Here is an 18,321-nt window from a genome sequence, read left to right as displayed (position 1 = left end):
CTGTGCCAGTCTGAGCATGAGTGAACGTGAGACCTCCAAGGGAATAGACAGAAACCAGAGATATTGGTGGGGGCAGGAGTGAGTCTGGATCCTCAGAGGAAATATGCCTGAGCCAGGACCTCTATGGGTCTGGGAATTAGTCTGGGACATCAAAGGAAATAGGCAGAAACCTAGAACCTCTGCAGTTCCAAGCATGAATCTGGGACCCCTGAGGCTGTAAGCAGGTCCTCTGCAGATTCGTGCCCACCTGAGCCTGGGACATCTGAGGCAGTAGACCAGAGCCAGAAACCTTTCCAGGTCCAATTCCAAATCAGGGACTTGTGAAGAAGGGGTTCCAGACCAAGATTTACAGAAACAAGGCAAAGCCAGCAACCTAGGCCAACGTAGGCCTGAGACAGCAAACTCCAAGGGAGCAGAGCAAAGCACAGGAGCACTGAACTATCTCCAGAAACACAGAGTAACCAATGGGTGAACTAGAACTATGAAACCTACTGTACCACAGGGAACAACCTCTGAGCTTTGGATTTACTAGCACCTAGAAGATTATTCAACAGAATCTCGGAAAACCTCAACCACACCTGTTAGAAGAAAAGACGAATAGAAAAGGTAAGAACACATGCAACATCACAAAGAGTAGCAAAACACCAGTAAAACCTAAAGACCTTACAGCAGCAAGACCTGAACAGTCAAATATGAATGCAGCAGAAGAAAATGACCTAAAAAAAAATAACTTCAAGAGAATGTTTGAAACTCTAAGAGGAAATGAGAAATTCCCTCAAAGAAAAGGAGGAAAAGACAAAAAAATGGAAGACATTGTAGTAATATGAGCGGCGGGGCTGCATCCCCAAACACCCCAGCCGCCTGCCCTGCCCGGCTAGCTTATGGCCCGAAATAATTACACAGACACTGTATTCATTTAATCACTGCTTGGCCCTTAGCTCTAGCCCTTACTGGCTAATTCTGATATCCCAATCAACCCATCTCTAACAATCTGTGAGCACCGGTCTTACCGGGAAGATTCTAGTTCAGAGCTTCATCGCGTGTGTCTTCCCTGGAGCAGGTAGCATGGCGGACGTCTGCTCCCGAGAGGAGAGCTGTGGAGTCTGACCTCACTTCCTCTTCCTCCCAGCGTTCTGTTCTGTTTACTCCACCTACCTAAGGGTGAGCCTATCAAATGGGCCTAGCAGTTTCTTTATTGCTTAGCCAAAGAAATCAACAGATTGATATATGACACTCCCACATCAAGACATCAGGAAATTACTTAAAGAAAACCAACAAAAAAAAAACCAAACATATGAAAGAAACTATTCAGGACTTGAAAACTGAAATAGAAGCAATAAAGAAAACACAAACTAAAGAAATTGTAGAAACAGAAATCATGAGAAAACAATCAGGAACCACAAATGCAAGCATGAACAGCAGAATACAAGAGATGGAAGACATAATCTCAAGCACTGAAGATACTATAGAGGAAATAGACTCATAAGTTAAAGAAAACGTTAAATCTAACAAAAGTTTAACCCAAAATATCCAGGAAATATGGGACACCATGAAAAGGCCAAATCTAATAATAGGAATAGAAGAAAGAGAAGAAGTTCAACTCAAAAGCACAGAAAATATATTTAACAAATTCATAGCAGAAAACTTTCAAAACCTAGAGAAAGAAATGCCTATGAAGATACAAGAAGCTTACAGAACACCAAATAAACTGGATCCAAATAAAAAGTCCTCTCACCAAACAATAATAAAAAAACCACTAAACATAAAGAATAAAGAAGAATATTAAGAGCTACAAAGGAAAAAGGCCAAGTAACATGTAAAGGTAGAGCTATCAGAATTATACCTGACTTCTCATTGGAGACAGAAGGTCATGGTCAAGCACTATGCAGATATTAAGAAAACATGGATGCCAGCCCAGAGTACTATACCCAGCAAAACTGTCAATCACCATAGAAAGACAAAACAAAATATTCCACGACAAATCAAGATTTCACCAACCTAACCACAAACCCAATCCTACACAAAATACGAACTAATACGAATATTCCTCAAATTGTTCCACACAATAGAAACAGAAGGAACTCTTTTTATGAGGCTACAATTACCCTGATACATAAACCAGATAAAGATATTACTAAGAAAGAGAATTACAAACCAATCTCACTCATGAACATTGATGCAAAAATACTAAATAAAATACTGGAAAATCAAATTCAAGAACACATCAGAACCATCATCCACCATTGTCAAGTAGACTTCAACCTAGGCAGGTAGAGATGGTTCAATATATGAAAATTTAATTATGAAAACGTAATCCACCATATAAACAAATTAAAAAGTAAAATCCACATATCATCTCATTAGGTGCCGAAAAAGCTTTTGACAAAATATAACTTACCTTCATTATAAAGGTCTTGAAGAGAGCAGGGATACAAAGAACATACTTAAATGAAATAAAGGCAATATACACAAGTCAACAGTCAACATCAAACTAAATGGAGAGAAACTCCCAGCAATCCCACTGTAATCAGGAACAAGACAAAGTTGTCTACCACTCTCTCCATATCTATTCAATTCTCAGTGTTGATGTTATGATAGCTTACATAAGCGATCCCAGAAATTCTACCAAGGAACTTCTACAACTCATAAACACTTCCAGTAATGTAGCAGGATACAAGATTGTAGTAATATGGGCGGTGGGGCTGTGTCCCCGCCACCCGGCCGCCTGCCCGGCTAGCTTTACCTGAAATAATTACACGGAAACTGTATTCTTTTAAACACTGCTTTGGCCCATTCCTATCTAGCCTCTTCTAGGCTAATTCTCACATATTAATTTAGCCCATTTCTAATCATCTGTGTAGCACCCCTAGGTGCGCTTACCGGGAAGATTCTAGCCTAAGTCCATCCTGGGTCGGAGCTTCATAGTGTGCGTCTTCCCTGGAGCAGGTAGCATGGCGTCTCTCCTGCATCTGCTCCGGAGAGGAGAGCTGTCGAGTCTGACCTCACTTCCTTAGCACTCGGACCACCACAGCAAGCTCCTCAGGAATCCAGAAACTCTTCAGTTGTCAGTGTTTATTTGATCTCTAGGCTCTGTCCTGTCTTCAGGCTTCTGGACAGGAAAATCCACAGCACACACCAGATGCTCAGGTACCCATATTGGATTGTCAGCATCCAAGGGGAAAACACAAACAGCCCCTCTTCCCCATACCAGTACAGGATCTGGACCATACCAAGTGCTGTCTGCTAGATTCTTCCATTTGACATGAGGCATCAACAGTCAAAAAATTTAAAATGTATAAAATAAAAAACAAATGGTCTCTGGGGGTGGAAACATATTCCCCCTTTTTAGTTTTATGCAAATAGGCTTTGAGTGCACGATGTGATGCGCTAGCTCCACTATAGCTTGTCCTTGAGGATTATAGGGTATTCCCATTTTATGAGAAATAGAGAACTCAGAGCAAAATTTAGCAAAGCCATCGCTGGTGTAGGCTGGCCCGTTATCAGTTTTTACAGTTTTTGGAACTCCCATGTAGGCAAAAGCCTGGAGACAGTGACTTCTAACATCCCGTAATTTTTCTTCTGTATGAGCTGAGGCAAAGATAAGATGAGAATATGTATCTATGGTTACACATATTTCATGTGCCCAAAAGAAGGAACATGGGTGACATCCATTTGCCATAAATGATTAGGAGCAAGTCCACGAGAATTAACTCCCAAATGGGGAACAGTTAAAAGTTCTGTACACAGAAAGCATTTTTTTAACAATATCAATGGCTTGCTCTCGAGATATCTTAAAATGAAATCTTAAAGACCCAGCATTGAGATGAAAATGATTATGAGCTTTTTTTGCAGCTTCATAAGATTCTTATCTAACTGTACAAATTTGGTGGGTAAGCTGATCAGCCAATGCATTCCCCTTGCTCAAGGGACCAGGGAGGTCAGTATGAGCCCACAAATGCCCTACGTAAATGAAAACAGATCAAGCCCAAAGCAAAGTTTGAATAGCCAATAACTGCATCTGGACTTGAGATACAGAGGCAATATAAGCTGCAGTTTCCAAAGGTGCAAGAATTTTGCTTATATATTGACTGTCACTAAAAAGGTTAAATGGAATATCAGCATATTTCTCTAGGGCCATTTGTACAGAAATCAGTTCAGCCACCTGAGCAGATTTAGTATTAACAGGCTGAATACCAAAATCAGGAGGGGAGTCTACCACAGCTCTCCCAGTGGAAGACCCTTCAGTAAGCATATCAGATGATTTTTTGAAAAAGATGACCAACTTATCAGAAGGATAATGATTATCAAATCTGTGGGGATTAGTGCATAAAAAAGGTCCAATCTTTAGCAAAATTTTGCAGCCAAGTTATTTCTGCTGGGGTATATATCAGGTAACATTCCAAAGGTTTGTAATGAATATGAGCAGAGGCAAGCTTTTCTTACAGCAACCTCCATATACCAGACTTCTTCTTAATAACAAAGATAGAAGTATTTTAGGAAGAAGTGGATGATAACTATGCATCCTGCCTCTAGCTGTTTCAGAAACTCACTCTGTAGACTAGGCTGGCCTTGAACTCACAGAGATCCCCCCCCACCAAGTTCTGGGATTAAAGGCAGGCACCACCACACCTGGCTTTTTCCCTGGGCTGATTAACCTCCCTTTACCCACAGGGCAATTCCTTTAATAATGTGTCCTGATCATTTGCATTGAAAGCAATTCCTTGATCTAGCTCCACCTTGACCCTCCCTAAGGGCAGAAACATTTACCTGACCCATCCTGTGAGTACCATCAATGTCTCTGCATAACTGGATAAAATCATTTAAATTCCCATTTCTATGGGGGCATATAGCCTCTTGATAGTATGTTACCATTTTCTTAGGCCAATTGCTTTAAGACCGGCATAGTCCACATCCCAAAATTGCAACTTCCCACCTGTAGCAGGCAGTCAATAAACTCAGAATAAGGTTCTGAAGATCCTTGAAGGGTCTTAGAAAGATGTTCACCTGCTCCTTTATTAGGTAAAGTTTTCCAAGCTTTAATGGCTGTGGCAGCTATCTGAGCATAAATCGCAGGATCATATGCAATCTGTGCTGCTAAGCCAGCATACTGTCCTTCACCAGTTAACATGACAAGGTCACTCTGGGGGAAAATCCATTACAATCCTCCTGTATTTTACCTCTCCATAACAATCTCCTCCCAAAAGACAGGCTCTGCAAAGCAGCCTTCCTTCTTTTACTAACTTTTTTATCAGTGCAATCTCCTTTTCCAAAGTTTTCTCTTCCTCTTCTATATTCATTTTAGTACTCTCAGATTTTACATCTTGAATCTCCTCAAAGGTTTTATTCAAATTCTCTAATTGCTCCTTTACTTTTACATCATCACTGAGAAGAGCATCTCTGACTATGCGCAATAGTGAAAATATCGCTATGGGAAATTCTTCTGGCCCTCATTCTTTCAGTGGTTTTACCTTTACCTGCTCCCAATCAATAATATTATAACCCCTGCATGTAGAAACCAGGGACTAAACTCTCTCAAAAAACTAGGCAATTAACTACCTTACACAAAAGAAAACTGTCTTAAGGAACTCTTGGCTGTCTACTTTTAATACCGGTGCCTTCCTTGCCTTGCTTCTCTAAAAGCACTACCAACTGGCCCTTTATTGGCCATCAATAATGAAACAGAATTACTTGCACCCATTACCAATACACCCTCACCATTCAATTTCTTACCTGCTGGCCAGCCTTCTGAGGGCAACCTCTCAGGGATCACTACTTCCCCATCTCGCAGATGGGTCTCCAACTGTAGTTGTTGAATATCCCAGTGGGGCCTCCAATTATAACACCAGATTTTGTGTTACCCCCTTGGTATAGTTCGCACACCACTGTACCGTATGCAAGTTGGGCAAGGGCCTGGAGATTGAAAGAACAAAGAGACCTGGGTCATTCGAGAGGAGATCAGCCAAATGCCATTTATTCAACCTTGGGGAAATCCTTATATACTTCACTGCTGCACAAGGATTTCCACCCAGGCAGGTGGGAAATTATCACACCAAAGATGGAGTCAACAATGCCCTACAGCTAATCACCAGGCAGGGCAGAGGGGACACAGGAACAAACAGAATGTTTTAGCTGGCTGACCAGAAACTGTCCTCAAGATGAACCCCAAGAACAAGGGTAGACCCAGGCCCTACATAGGACTTAAACATGTGACTTACCAAAAGAAGGGTTTTGTGGGTTTAAATTAAGCTGACAAAAGGAAGACTGAGCAGAATGATTTAATTTTTATATGCATGAGTGATATGAACATTGCCTCTGTGGGGAGGTTATGGCTGTTTTTTTGTTTTATCAAGATCTAAATCCTGGGGAATAAGAGATTATGTGGATCCTATGAAATACCTCTAGTCATTCCACTGGTAGTATTAAAGGTGTCCTATACGGATCCTATCCATTCCGTAATTAATGACTTCCAGAATGAGAACATCTTATGGATGTTTTGGATAAAATAAGGGCAAATGGTTTAGAAATTAGACTATGGCTTTTATTCTAAATCAGTGGTACTTAACCTGTGAAGTCATGACCCCTTCAGGGATCCCATATCAGATATCCAGCATAACATATTTACATTATGATTCATAACAGTAGAAAAACTATAGTTTCAAAGTAGTAACACAATAATTTTATGGTTGGGGTTCACCACAACATGAGGAACTGTATTAAAGGGTTGAAACATTAGCAAGGTTGAGAACTACTATTCTAAATGGAAGCTGGGATTTGCCATGGGTTCCCCAAGAGGAAGGTTAGTTGGTTGGAAGTTTTTGCAGCAAGTTCATACTTATTGAAAGGACATTACACACACACACACACACACACACACACACACACACACACACACACACCAGAGGGAGGGAGATGGGAAAGAAAAATAACATAGAAAGATGATTTTCATATCACTCCCCTGTGTAAGGCAGAAGATCCCAGGCTATAGCTCAAGGTCAGCCTATTTGGGAGGTAAAGCAGCCTTCACAACCTAGCTTTGAGAAGGGTAGAGTGAAGAGTACTAGCTGGACCATCATAAAAGGTTCAGTTGGGTTTCTTGAGGACCAACTGAAGACAAGCAGAATGTGCAAATGCTGCTGGAGGAAGTCCCAGAACTGTACTGCCTTGGGTCAGCATTAATTTGTGCTAAATTCAATGAGACCATACTGCTACTTGGCAATCCATTTGTTTATCTCTTGTTGATTTCCCTAAATATCCCAAACAGCTGTTCATTTCCCATTCTTTTCTTCAAGAGTCTCCCTCCTAGTCAATAAGCTCCAGATAACTGGCCTTCATTCAGTCACTCAGTCACGCTGAGTTCTCCTGCCTCATTGCTTTGTACATGCTGTTCCCTCCATCTGGAATGCTCAGTCTTCACAAATTGCTTCTACAGAACTTAGGTAGGTGGGGAAAACTAAACTGAATGATGAATGCAGGGACAAAGGAGGCAGAGGAGAGAAAAGACATGTAGCCCCACTGGAGATAGACACAGGAAATTTTCTTGGTAAGCCACAGCCTTGTGGCAATACACAGATGAAGAGAAATGGGTTAAATTAATCTATAAAAGTTATCCAATAAGAAGCTGGAGTTAATAGGCCAAACAGTGATTTAATTAATACAGTATCTGTGTGATTATTTTGGGGCTAAGTGGCTGAAAACCAACAAGCAGCTCTCTCCTCCATCAAATTGGCACCCACATGGCCAACTAAAATCCACTTAAAAACCTGAGAACATAGCTTCTGGCTGTTAGCTGGTGGTGTGCCACAGCTCCTTTAAAAAAGGGTTTTCTTACTCAGTGGTAGCAAAAAAAGTTGCACCATTTTGAAATTCTGGTTTTCTGGGCCATGCGGCCAGTGCAACCTCTGGCTCTTTCAGGAAACTGAGCTTTTGAATGGAGTTTGTGAGCAACATTGCTTGGAGGCAACATGGACCGGCTATGTGCCTAGAAATGGGGCATTGTGCATGGCTCTCAAGCAGCTCCACCATGCTGGGCAGGGCAGGGCAAGCAGGCAGTGCTGTATTTCCCCTAGCAATGGCACAGCTTAAGTTTATAAGAAGGGGGGCTGGAGAGATGGCTCAGTGGTTAAGAGCATTGCCTGCTCTTCCAAAGGTTCTGAGTTCAATTCCCAGCAACCACATGGTGGCTCGCAACCATCTGTAATGAGATCTGGTGCCCTCTTCTGGCCTGCAGGCATACACGCAGACAGAATATTGTATACATAATAAATAAACAAATATTTAAAAAAAATAGACATGATTAAATTTAAAAAAGTTCATAAGAAGGGCTTAGCATTTTAAGAAGTGCTTCTGGTAAGAAAATAATTACAGACATGCAATAAAGACAAATTCAGATGGAAAAGACCTCTAAATGGTCACAGTGTTGGACAAATATATGTAGGCTTGGGAGAGAGAAGAAAAAGAATATGGATAGTTATAAAAAAAGTAAATTGTTTTAAAAAGTAAAGTATTTAAAGAGACAGAGTACAGACATAGACTAAAAAGTAAAGAAAATAAATATTGAAAAGTTATAGAGTAAAAGCAAATAAGCCATGTAAAGATGGAGAATACACAGAGAATCTGGATTATGTATATTATTGTGTTTGCTTTGAATTTTTTGACTGTGAAGGAGCTAATAAAGAGAGACATTTCATTTTATGGTCTGCTAAGCTAAACCAGCATGTATATTATAAAGGTATCTTGATTCTAAAATTTGGGTCTAAGGATATGTTGCTTTGGAAAAGAGGTTCTTTTGTTTCCACAGAGGATGGGACCACGCGGATTCATTCCAGACTAATATGGTTTGATGTATCAAGATCCCCTGAAAGGTCACTATGAACATCCCCCCCAATTACTTCACCGAACTCCTAACTGAGATTAACTTAGCACATAGAATATACCATGGAAGACTTGATTAACAGTGCCCAATCAGCAGGAAGTAGTCTAGAGAACTATGCCCATATTCTCAAATATTGTTTATAAATGTTTGTTTACATTTAAACAGGAATATGCTATAGAGATTTTCATTGGTATGGATCTTGGTTTATTGACACAAATTTAAGGTCAATTTTGTTATATGTATATCTCTACTCTTGATTAGGCTATTTTGTTTGTCTAGCTCATTTAAAATATAATGTATAATTAAGAAATATCGGTTAATAGATAATCATCTATAATAGTCAAACATCTAGTGATGTTAGTTACGTTTTCTAGATCTATAGAGATATATTTCAATTAGATAGGTATTCTTCAAGTCTTTTAGAGACCTTCAGAATATGGTATTTAAAATGTTTTAAGAATTTAAGACTTTTCATGACAGTGAGACACGTCTGCTCCTGGCAGCACCAATATACTTCAAGAGAAAGATGGGCATTGAAGATACTCCATGTGGAGTTGGTTAGCCATTTGGGCAAGAAACTGCTCTTGCCTGGACTTCTTGATGAACTGGACATGCAGGATCCACAGAGAAAGGAAAGAGTCTGCCAGATATTCTGCATAATACAGAAGAAAGTGAATGACAAACTACCAATATAGGTGGAACTGTCTTTGAATTTTCCTGCTTCATGGAAAAGTCTGTCAGATATTATGGACCTGTAGGCTGAAGATGGATGCCCCAATGTTACAGAAGAACTTTGGCTGACTTTCCATGCAATGAGGTGTCTCTGTCAATTCTAGAGTTTTGGAAGTTGCTTACAATGTACTTCTAGTTTACTTAGGTAATATTATATTCTTCTGGAGTTTTTGATGGAGTTGAAGAATTTATAGTTATAGTTTTCCTTAGTTATGATAAAAGATAAAGTAAATATAAATATTGTGACTATAATTCTTCTTTGCTACCTGTTGTTATATGTAATTTTATTATGTTAAAGTTAAAACCTTCCTTTTTATTTAAACAGAAAAGGGGAGATAATGTGGGATTCATCTTTGAATGCTATGAATACCAATGGTGAATAAAAAAAACTGCCTTGGCATGTTGATAGGGCAGAACTTAGGTAGGCAGGGAAAACTAAACTGAATGCTGGGAGAAAGGAGGCAGAGGAGAGAGAAGACATATAGCTCTACCGAAAACAGATGCTGGAACTTTTCCTGGTAAGCCACAGCCTTGTGGCAATACACAGATTAATAGAAATGGGTTAAATTAGTTTGTAAGAGTTAGCCAATATGAAGCTGGAGCTAATGGATAAAGCAGTGATTTAATTAATAAAGTATCTGTGTGATTATTTGGAGGCTAAGTGGCTGGGAATCAACAAGTGGCTCTCTCCTCCAACATACTCTGTTCATTATTGGCACAAAGTTGGAAGAATAGGCTTGATTCTAGTTTAAAGGAATAAGATTAGACTATGTACTGGTGTCTCCATTAGAGATGTTTTCCACAAGTTTCCAGCATGGATGTAGTAGAAAGGAAGAATGGTTTAGTCATTACCACATTAGTCTCAGTAGGGGTATGATTCTGTAGCAACCATTCATTTGGGTTATCTACTGGCTTTGATGGTATCCCAAGTCCATATCTGTCTTCCTAAGCTCTCTTGAAGTTAGAAGCTTCTTCCAAGAGAAAAATCAATATTTGAATTCCCACATCCTGCCCAGCCTTAGCCTATTTGTACTGGGGAGATGGGAAGAGGCAGGGAATTTTCATTAAAACTAGATTGAGCATTGGACCTTTAGTCCATTACTTATTAAATAGATACCAGAGCCATGGCACAAGCGGGAAATAGGATGGAACCTTCTCTTTCAAGTACATAAAAGAGCTTTGTGCCAATTACATGTAGTCTTTCACTGTTTCCTGCTAAAATACTCATGTGAGCCCCCAAAAAGAAGCTATATAATACAACCCCAAAGTGGACTTCACATTGAGTCATTATTTTTACCAAATATACAGCTGCTTGTGTGAAAGGAAAAACTCAGAGTCACAGGCCATTAATACTGGCCAGTTGAAGTCACCTACTTTCTGTTTGAGATACTCAAGGTCTTGACCCAGCAGAACTTTCATGGTTCACTGCTCAGCAGCAAAGCAGAAGAGAAGAACACAGAAAGAGGAGGAAGAGCAAGCTATAATTTCACACACCTTATGTGTTCTAAATAGCAGAAACCCAGGTGGTTAGGAAAGTGAAATTTGATCTTAATTCAGAAAGCCACACAGAGAGCAAGTTATCTAGGCAGGGAGTTTTGGGTCAGGAGCTATTTGTACATACCAACCTTCTGCCCAGCTGTCAATCTGAAATACAGTTTACAGTTGCCACTTTGAGAAATGGGATAAGAGAAAGCCATCAACATAGAAAATTGATAAAACCTAGAAATAGATGACTTGTTCTTTTTGTGAGAATACATGAGAAGGAAACAATAACTGTACAATGCTAGGAGAAACTACTACAGAATAAGAGAAAGGGAAGACTATTGTAAAGACTCAGTGATAGGAATTGAGGAATTAAGAAATTTCTTCTAAGTGATTTGCTGTAGGAAATAAAGTAATATTTTACATTCTGCTTGACATCAATAAACTGGAATTAAAAGGCCAGGATGTCAAGACAAAGAAAATAAGAATTCGAGGGAGCAGATGGCATAAATAAGGACTAAGAGAAAGAGAAAAAAAAAACTGAACTGGAAATCGAAAAATGAATGTGTACAATGAGCCAGTGACGGGTAGAAGTGAGCATATGGAAGGTTGGGTCAGTGGCATGAGGAGAAATAAGGAGAGACTTCTAAAAAGGCACACCCTCATCAGTAGAGGTTAAATGATGTGGTGGAGTTGAGGATGGTGCTCGTTTGGAGAGTAACTGCCTCCCAGCATCAAATAAACTATCCATGGGGGAAGGTTGATGCAGGGGGATGAGAAGTGTAAGGTCATTCTTGCTTATGTGGATGTAAGTTCAAGGTCATAATAAACTATATGAAATTCTCAAAAAATATAAGCTGGTGACCAAAATTTTATTAATATTAGACACACAGAAACCAAAAGGTAAGGGATAATCTTGAATCTTTAGCCAACCACTGTATGACTCTGTGTAAAGTTTATGTGGCTTGGTAGTGAAGAGGTCATTCCAGTTACACCACGACTGTAATCCTAGCACTCGGGAGACAGAGGCAGGTGGATCTCTATGAGTTCCAGCCTGGTGTCTACAAAAGCTAGTTTCAGGGCAGGCTCCAAAGTTACAGAGAAACCTTGTCTCAAAGAAAAAAAATAAGAAAAAAAGAAAGAAAGGAAAGAAGAGGGTACTTAAAGAAGCTATGGATGATGGTTTACTATATTGCTGGGTAAGAGTGAAGGGTCCAAGAATAAGGATATTAAAATGTATATTTTAGAAATAAGAATATAGAAATAAAGAAATATAAAGTTGTAAGCCCAGGAGAATGAGAGCAGGCTGTCAGGAGCTTTCTCAGCAGTTTAAGGACCAACTATCAACAGTGGATTATTCTGTTTTACAACCCATAGCTTTGTTCGCAAGGCCACAATATCTCTCTGCAAATTGAGACTAGTATAAGAAAACACCCTGGCCATCTGTGATTAACAATGAATATGAGCTAAGTTAACTTTTGGATTATGCATTATCCCTGCTACATGCAACTAGCAGCATCAAAAGGGAGAGCACAGAGCTACAGTAAACACTGCCTAAAAATACCAGGGAAGATAATAGATTAATTACAAGAACTAGTTTAACTAAAAAACTATGTTAATAAAGATTGTAAAGTAAGACCATCTATATCTGAGTTTTACCTCAATATTGTAAAAAATATTTTGTGCAGACCTAATGTTTGGTGCCCCTTACTATAAAAAGGTTTGTCCAGAAACCAACCTTTGCCACAGCCTAACAAATCCATCTCTGGCTGTGGTCTCAGCTAGTCAATAAGCTTTTTGTGGCCTGTGAAGATTTTTTTTTAATTTTGATTTTTTTCTGTTTCTGGTACTTTTCCCCTGTATTAAAGTTTGCTTCTGGTTTACGAGACTTTGGTGGTCTGTCCCTGTCTTTGCACGACCCCTATAGACCCAACAGAGAGATGAGAGTTTGAACTGAGATGAGGCTTTTGGACAAACAAAAGCAATGGATTTGTGAGTATTTTGATAACAATGGAATACTTGGAGCAGTCTTCCATCAGAGACAAGAACCCTGGGCCACCTCAACTGCACCATCCTCAGTCCTGAACCAATGTTGAACCTTCAAACTAAAACCATGATTTTATTTTCAATTGCCTTTATCATTTTAATGCACTGTCGTATGCATTCTTGTGAAAGACCCAGATAAATCCAGACCCCTCTAGCAGAAAGAATAGAGACAAAAATCTAGCAGGAAAAGAAGAGCCAAAAATCTAGCAGGGAGAAAAGAACCAAAAATCTAGGTTAGTCAGTTCAGTGACTCTGTTCCAGGAACTAGCTGACCATAAAGTTAGATTATAATATTGAGAAACAGGGAGTTACCCCCTTGTGATTATCACTGGTATTTTCGGAATTATCCAATGATCATTGGTATTTTCGGAATTTTCCAATGACGCCCTCCCTACTCCCTTTGGGTTGTGGTTTCTTCCTCTAAATACCCCCTCTCCCAGCTTCTCAGGGTTGAACTCCTCTACCCCTGAGTGGGAAATGAGTTTTGGCCCCAGCGTGCTGGTTCCTGTCCTGTCAATAAACCTTGTGTGATTGCAGCAAGGATGGTCTCTCATGAGTTCCTGGGGTGTCATGTTATCTTGAGACTTGAGGGGGAGTCTCCCCACTCCGGGGTCTTCTATTTGGTGAGCCTGAATCTGGCCTAGCATAAGCTTTAAGTCCTGTTTTTCCAACTTCTAGTTCTGGAGCGGCTGGCATGGCAGGATTGTGTGCCTCCCTTACATAGGTTGGCCCTCTTTTAACTAAGTTACATCCATAGCACTTCTTATGGCAAATGATGTCATTGTCTTTTGCACTCCCTGAGGTTCACCTTGGTGATCACATCTAACCATGGTGGGCAGTTTTCATATACCCTAAAACATTCCCACCTTAAGCACTGGGAACTCTTCTGAGGTGATTCTCTGGCTATAAGAACACAGGAGAAAAGCTGTGAGTTAGTCAGTTGCCAGGGGCAACCATTAACCCATGAATGGACTTGATGGATAAATTGCTGCTCTAGCTTTTCAGATTGGTGGGATACTTCTGAGCTGTGTTCCACACGTCTGCAGTGTCCAGCACAGTAGCCACTAAGTCTTATATGATTTCTTTAATTTAAATCAATTAACTGAGTAAAACATCACAGGAGCTTCTTTTCAAATATTCAATAATCACATGGGTTAATGACTACCATGTTAAAGAGTGCAGGTATAGAACTTTGCATTGAAAGTTCTGGATGCCACTGTTCTGTGCCATCTCTTTCAGCAACCTCTCAGGGCTGACTCAGGCTGAGCACTTCTTCATTCATCCCTTATTAGTCTTTTTTCCTTCTCTATTTCACTTCCTTACACCCTTCCTCCATGCCTTGGTTCACTAACACTGTCATAACCAAATATCTGAGATGGGGTACTTTATAAACAATACAAATGTATTTCTTATATTTCTGGAGGCTGGCAACTCCAAGTTCAAGGCAGTATCCAGTTCTCTCTCTGCTGAGGGTCTTCTTTATATAATAGAGTTAGGAGTTGTGTCTTTTCATAGGGTGGAGGTGAAAGGGAAAAGAAAGGTTCGCTGGAACTGTGGGGACCAGCCATAATAAGCTTAAATATGGACAGGTCAACCAAAGGAAGTTCTTTGCCAGAGTAGAACTTGGCCATTGGTAAATTTAATAAGAGGCCGGAGTCTCAGTAGTTTGCCCTGAGGCAATGCCTGACTGCAGGAAGAACCACAAGCTGAGATTACCCCCACCCAAGAACAGACCATTCAAAGGAATGCCTGGCATTCCAACCATTGTAGATAGGATCTTTTGACTGTGCACATTCACCAGGACACCCCTAGACAGAGGTCAGTCAGAGGTCCTGAACCTCAGAAACCCCTCACCCCCACCTTTACTACTATAAAAAACAATTCTAATTGAGCTCAAGGCTCTCAGGATATTCCAATATTTTGAACATGCGGGGAGACCGAGTTTGCAAACTTGGTTAAAATAAAGGCTCTTTGCTTTTACATATGGGACTCCATCTCCTTTGTTGGCTTTTGTGGGGACCCCGCGAATTTGGGCATAACAGGAACTATTTGCGGCTCTACCCCTCCAAAGCTGCCCTATTGAGGCTCTACCCATCCAGAGCGTCTATGCAACTTCACAGGTGTAATACATTCCCCTACATTTTGGTGTCTTCACATGGCAGAAGGGCAGAGGAGAGTGAATTCATGCATTCCTATAAAACTGCCATTTACCCCATACATGAGGGCAGCTTTTTCACAATTTACTTAGCTCCTAAAGGCCCATCTATGTATACTATCACATTGGGCATCCAACACATGGCCGCTGTGGACACTGACCCCCCCCCCCCTTTTTTTTTCTTCTTTTGGAGTTACTTTCCAATTTAGCTTTCCAATTTCATATCCTTTCCTCTGGATTTACCTTTTGAGGTATCCTAACACAGCAAAACAGGAAAAGGAGGATAGATACTGTTAATGTTAATGTGTGGTCTGTGGACAGCTCTGCTTAGTAAGCAGAACCCCAGGCTCCAGCACAGGCCCACTAAACCAGCAGGTGTTCTCACTCTACAGGTTTTGGTTTCTTTTGTAAACAAATAGAGGAGGGCAGGTAGCAGGGGCTGTAAACATGCCCACCCAGTCATTTCTACCCTTTTAACTCATTTACCAATTCTGAAAGCTATACATCCCTATCTATTATTTCCAGAACATGTTTACAATGTATATTTCTGCTTCGGGGCCTTATGCCATACTAGCTTGAAGTCCCACTTTGCCGGGACCTGAGAAGAGAATTTTGCTTTGTCTTTTCTTTTGACCTCTCTAGCACCAATGTATCCTTTTTTCCAGAGAGGGCTCTGACATTCCTGTTTTTTTTTTTTTTTTTCTTTCTTAAGGTGTCCAGGGAGCTATCTACCTGACAATGTTGGACTCTGATGGCCTCTCACAGCCAATGAGTGAATACACCCTCACCCCTACAGACAATTGCATCTTCCATCTAGAGCCAAATCCATTCTAATTATAAGGCTCTGAAGTTTGAGGTAGAAAGTCTCCCAGAAGTTAATAATGCTATTTTGGGATCACCTGTATTCAATCTACTTAATGAACATGATGCAGAGAACATAAAATATTGTTTTCATTTCACACAGAAAGACTTTATTCTCATTTTCTGTTTCATGTCTCACTTTTGGACTTGCTTGGTTTTCAGTTAAATTATGTTCAAATTACACTTCCATTAGTGTTAATTTGATGACTTATATTAACATTCTTTAATTCTTCACCAAGTAAGTGGCTTCTTCCCTGTGTCTCCCTGATGGGTGCATTTTGCTTTGCCTAGGAATGTCTTTTTATTATAGGCCAGAATGACAGGAATGTTTCATGCCTGGTGAGTAAATTTTCATTGGAAACATGCCTACATAGAATATTGTTTACAGATATTTATTTCTCCAGCACTGGTTGGAGCTTCTCTTACCTGAGCTACATGGGTACTCAACTCTCAAAAAGGACATCTTAACCTTACTGAGTGGTAAGATGGGGCATGAGATTATGTGATTTCTAAGGTTACCTGATATTTGTTTTTGGCAAATGCAACATTATTAAGATATTGCAACCTTTCTCTCTTGACTGGTCAGTGTCCTTTGCTGCAGTCTCCAATGTGAATCATTCCCACTGTACTCAAGTATCCCCACTAATGTCATCATTAACTCACTAGCACCCAGTCTCCAAGGTGGGGCTGGAGAAATGGCTCAATGTGGTAAATGGCTTGCTCTGCAAATATGAGGACTGGAGTTAGGATTCCTAGAACCCACATAAAAAGTTGGCATGGTAGTGTGTGTCTGTCATCCTAAGGTTGAGAAGGTAGAGAGAGGAAGCTCTTTGAGGCTTTCTGGCCAGTTTAACATGGACGTCTGCCCTCTACACCCCCCCCCCCCCCCCACACACACAATTTGACGTTGGCTTGACTTCTATTGGTAGCTGCATTGGTATTCAAGTTGTTAGGTATTCTCTCTGCAAAGATTCAGTCTAACTACCCAGCTTTTGAGGAATAGTCAGATAGTTAGAAAAATGTACCAAATCAGAGACTGAGTCTAGTCTGGAAAGGTAGACATTGTTTCTTTGACTTTGAGATGCTGCCATCAATGGATGCAAAATTCCTTTTGTGGAATAATGAGGGCTTTAGATATCAGAAAATGAAGAAACAAAATTCTTGACTCCCAAGTCAAAGGCCTGACTTGTCTCCACACCATGCTCATTCTTTACTTCTCTTTAGATCCCAGTTGCAAGTACTCAGGAAAGCCGATCAGAAACCAGGGAGATGAGAGAAGCCTTTAGGGGCCCCTAGTGGCTGTTTTAAGACCTCGGGTTTCCTAAGATGAGTTCTGTATGACCCTATTGAAGAGGAGAAAAGATAACCAAGAGAGAGATTTGGGGGTTAGGGTGGGGGGGTTCAGACTTTTCAGTAACAGGTGCAATGTTGGTGCGAGGATAAATAGCAGTTGGTTTAGAGGGTACTGTACTTTCCATTTCTCAGTTGAACCTAGGCTGATTTTTTTTTTTAGAAATAACAGATATATTCCTTACATATTTTATCCTGCATTTTTCGTACTATATTATTTCAAAGTCAAAATCATTTTTTTGACATTTATATCTTGGTTTGTGTCTAAGACCTATAACTTCTAGGCAATCACTTCCAACTTCAGGACACACACACACATACACACACACACACACACACACACACACACACACACACACACACACACACACACTTAGACTGGGAGGTTTAAGAGCTTAACAGTTTTCCAAAAAGGAAAAACTACAATGTGGAGCTTCCTATGACAGGAATTAACCAGTGCTGTCTTAACGCATTCTCCCTTTAGCCTATTACATACACTGCTGCTGTACAACTGGAACCTTGAGTTGATAGAAGCTTTTCAGCAACTAAGGAGTTTAATAGCCCATGATAGCCAACTTCATGAAGCCCCTAGTAACTATGGTACCTCACTGATCCCAGTGACTAATGCTCCCTCCCAGCACCCTATTCATATCTTTCAAAGATCTTGACAAGGTACCACTCTTGTGTTATTACAATGAAGATGTTTCATGTTATTACAGTGCAGAGGTTTCTTTCCACATTCTTTATCTTTTGAGTTTCTTATGTCAATTAGATTTTCTCCTTTGCTTGTAAATTCCAAGACTCTCTTCTCTTCCCCTTATTA

The sequence above is a fragment of the Microtus pennsylvanicus genome, chromosome 6, assembly GCF_037038515.1.
Source record: "Microtus pennsylvanicus isolate mMicPen1 chromosome 6, mMicPen1.hap1, whole genome shotgun sequence".
Classification (NCBI taxonomy): Eukaryota; Metazoa; Chordata; class Mammalia; order Rodentia; family Cricetidae; genus Microtus; species Microtus pennsylvanicus.
Note: the sequence above shows the minus strand (reverse complement) of the source record.